The 4,187-nt window shown below is 36.5% G+C and overlaps 1 non-coding gene across 1 annotated transcript; it reads left to right on the top strand.

The window, feature by feature from the left end:
• The first annotated feature begins 3,766 nt into the window (after window positions 1-3,766).
• Window positions 3,767-3,869, top strand: LOC121492344. Its single transcript, XR_005988221.1, has one exon. It is a non-coding gene; the product is annotated as a U6 spliceosomal RNA (small nuclear RNA).
• The last annotated feature ends 318 nt before the right edge of the window (window positions 3,870-4,187 follow it).

The raw sequence follows: 4,187 nt of genomic DNA, 5'->3' as shown, positions 1-4,187 counted from the left end.
TTCTTCTGCATGTGGATGTCCAATTTTCCCAGCACCATTTATTAAACTGCTGGTGGGAATGTGAACTGGTACAGCCACTCTGGAAAACCGTGTGGAGGTTCCTCAAAGAGTTAAAAATAGACCTGCCCTATGACCCAGCAATTGCACTGCTGGGGATTTACCCCAAAGATACAGATACAGTGAAACGTGGGGACACCTGCACCCCGATGTTTACAGCAGCAATGTCCACAATAGCCACACTGTGGAAGGAGCCTCAGTGTCCATCGAAAGATGATGGATAAAGAAGCTGTGGTCTATGTACACAATGGAATATTCTTCAGCCGTTAGAAACGGCGAATACCCACCATTTGCTTCTGACATGGATGGACCTGGAGGGTATTATGCTGAGTGAAGTAAGTCAATCAGAGAAGGACAAACATTATATGGTCTCATTCATTTGGGGAATATAAAAAATAGTGAAAGGGAATAAAGGGGAAAGGAGACAAAATGAGTGAGAAATATCAGAAAGGGAGACAGAACATGAGAGACTCCTAAGTCTGGGAAACAAGGGGTGGTAGAAGGGGAGGTGGGCGGGGGCTGGGGGTGACTGGATGACAGGCACTGAGGGAGGCACTTGATGGGATGAGCACTGGGTGTTATGCTATATGTTGGCAAATTGAACTCCAATTTAAAAAAAAAATGTAAATTAAAAAAATAAAAAGCCCTCCTAACTTGGAGAGACACGTGAAAAGTAAGACTTAAATTTTTTTTAATTACTATTTTACATTTGCATAGCACTATCTTTCAAAGTACTTTGATAGAAATTCTGTGGTTTTAACTGTGAAATATGTGAAATATGGATATCTTTTGTTAATTATTTAATTTCTGCATTGCCTAAAGAATATTAGGACATTGACTTATTGTCAAAAGATTAGTATATAGATCATATTTTATGAGGATAGTTTATATTATAGCTCTGGGAGTTAATTAACATACCATGCTATGCAACCTTCTAGATGAGAGTTAGCAATGGAAAGCCAAAGAAAGAGCAGTACACCCTTATTTTCTACTTTGCTAAAAACATAAAAATAGTTGGACAGTTACCAAACTTTAATTTAATCTGTTAATTGTAGAGTAAACAGAGTAGAGCAATTACAAAAACAATGATATTTATTTTCATAGTTGCAAACTTTCTCATTTATCTATCTTCTTTTCCTAAAATAAGCTTTCAGATAAAACATGTTACAGTATCTTTTCAGCTTTTAAGTTTTTTGTTTTTTGTTTTTTACAAATACATATTTATAGCAGGCTTGAATTTTTATGTACCCAAAAATGGCAGAAATAAACTCATTTATCAAATCTATTCCAGTTGATAAAAATAGGTGGCAAAGAAAACCAGGGGAAATATAAAGTCTTTCAAAATATAATTTTAAAAAACTAAAATAAGACATTGTATGTTGGTTTTAGATAAATTTTGGTAGTAATCATAGGAGAGGGCTTGGTTCTTATCTCACGGAGTCGATGAATGAATCTTGCAGACACAGGACAGGGGGTAAAGGGATAGAAGTTAATTAAGTAAAGATACAGAGAAGGTTCTCAGGAGCCAGAGGGGTCCCGACAGGGTAGTCGCTGAGAGCTTGTAGGGTTGGTCTTTTACTGAGACCCTAATCAGGGAACCTAAATCCTTTTAACAGTCCATTGACATCACCATTGAGTAAGGACTAGTGATAACATCTTTAGTGGCTTACTTCCTTTTTAGAGTCTGATGATTTTTTTTGTTTGGTTACAGGTAGCTGTTATAACAAGACATCCTCCCCGCCCACACCTCAGGGCAGGGTGCTCTGGCTTGTTCCCTAATCTCTGGTTTCCTTACACCTCAGCATTCTGGGGATTTTTGTGAGCCTGCCTCCATGGTTCCCTACCTAGCCCTGCCTACCCCCATTTGTCCCTAACTCAGTAAAACTAGAGGCATATTTGCTTAGACTTAAATTGTTCTCTCTTCCATTGAGATTTATTTAATGATACAACAATGATTAAATCTTTTGCCATTTTTAGTCTTGAAACACGTAATTTTTTATAAATTTCATTAAAGTACATGCACATCATATTAGAGGAAACAAAAAGCTAATTGTAGTACTAGATGCAATTTACTTATTAGCAAAAGACACTCAATGAGAACATCTGTCTAAACCCAGCAGAGGTTAAACAGAATACAAATATGTTTACTTTTAATGTTGAACAATATAATCTGATTTAAACTATAAAAATATAGTGTAATAAGCTTGAAAAATCTTATTTCACTTTCTTTGTTTAGCCTCCAAATTCCCTAAATCATAGCAATAATTTTATCCACAAATAAAATAACATTTTGCAAATTGCACACATTTATCCTCTCCTTATGTTCTCACCTCAGGACATAGGGAAGACAGAATTCTGCTCAAGGTTGAGATGGGAGCACTGAGTCTTGAGAACACACTTGAGTACTTCCAGTCTTACACTGACCCTGGGATGAGGAGTTATTCATCTTATCAATCAGAACCTTTTTTGAGGATAGAGCTGAATTTTACTGTAGGTAGGGACACCATGTGAAAGGTCAATGTTCATGCTCAGTATGCTCTCCTGGGCTCCCATCCACTTGCTGGCTTCATATGGCCAATGTGGTAAGAAAGCTAAGGCCTCATCCTTTTACCGACATATGAAAGGAGACTGGCCTTTCTTCTCTGTTCTACCGATTACACCTGTGCGATATATTTAAAAATCTTGTTTTGATCTAAGATTAAAATTTTATTTCTTATTTTAAAAATTGAAAAAATAAAATAGAATAAAATTTTATTTCTTAATTTTATTTCCTAAAATGGAATAGTCATTGTTGTGCCCAAGATTGCAAATCTGAGAAACCACCAAGGAGCCGACACCAATGCAAGTGCACGAGGGTTTATTAGCAAGCTCGAGCTTGGGTCCAAGTATACCCGACACAGCAGAGCAGGGACTTGGACCCCGAAGTGGGTTACAGCTGGTTTTTTTATAGGCTGGTCTAGGGGATTTTCAGAAGGGGTGGAGGAATTTCACAAGTTCTGTTTACATTTTGATATGGGGCTTTCAAGGGCATTGAGCTCTGTTCTCATTCTAATATGGGACTTTCTACCACAGGTGTGGGCTCTGTTGTCTTTCTGATATGGGATTACCTGCCGAGGACATTGAGGACATTCTACAGTTTTTCCGAGAAAGTTCAGTTCTTATTCACAGGGGCCTAAGATGGCTGTACTTGTGCTAATGTTAAACTTTAGGTGGGATGGCCTTAATTTTTCTCAGCCTCCACAGTCATCTATTTCTGGCTGAAAAAAAATATTTTAAAAACCATAAACATTAAAATATGTGGATACAAGCACGGGGGATTATATGACTGATGAATCACTGAACTCATCCTCTGAAACAAATGATACATTATATGTTAATTAATTGAATTTAAAATTTTAAAAATTATTAAAAATATATGTTCATGCATTTGCCTTATCATTTACACAAAGTGAATCTCTATGTAATAATTGAGATTAAAAAATCATAAAAACCATTGTATCAGAGACGCCTGGGTAGCTCAGCAGTTTAGCTCCTGCCTTTGGCCCAGGGCGTGATCCTGGAGTCCCGGGATTGAGTCCCAAATTGGGCTCCCTGCATGGAGCCTGCTTCTCCCTCTGCCTGTGTCTCTGCCTCTCTCTCTCTCACTGTGTCTCTCATGAATAAATAAATAAAATCTTTTTTAAAAAAATTATTGTACCAGAAGACACATATACTTCGGCAGCACATATACTAAAATTGGAACGATACAGAGAAGATTAGCATGGCCCCTGCGCAAGGATGACACGCAAATTCGTGAAGCGTTCCATATTTTTAAAAAAAAAAAAAAAATTATTGTACCAGAAGACACCACATTATCTACTATTGCTTTAAAAGTCTACTGCACTATGGAAAAAGCAGATCTATATTTTTTCCAGAACATTAATATTATCTCTTATGCCATAAAATTGTTCAATTCAAGGAAAAAAGTAAATCCCACTTCACTTGTAAACAAGTATTTATTGTATTTTTGGAAAATAAAAAATTTGCAGTTAACAAAGAATAGTGCCATTATTACTTTAACTTCTTACTTTAACCACTACAAAAAATAGAAAAGTGATTTATTTTTTAGCTTGTTCCGTTTCCCCCTTTAT

Source organism: Vulpes lagopus, chromosome 5 (assembly GCF_018345385.1).
Source record: "Vulpes lagopus strain Blue_001 chromosome 5, ASM1834538v1, whole genome shotgun sequence".
Classification (NCBI taxonomy): Eukaryota; Metazoa; Chordata; class Mammalia; order Carnivora; family Canidae; genus Vulpes; species Vulpes lagopus.
Note: the sequence above shows the minus strand (reverse complement) of the source record. Positions and strands in the feature narration are given on the sequence as shown.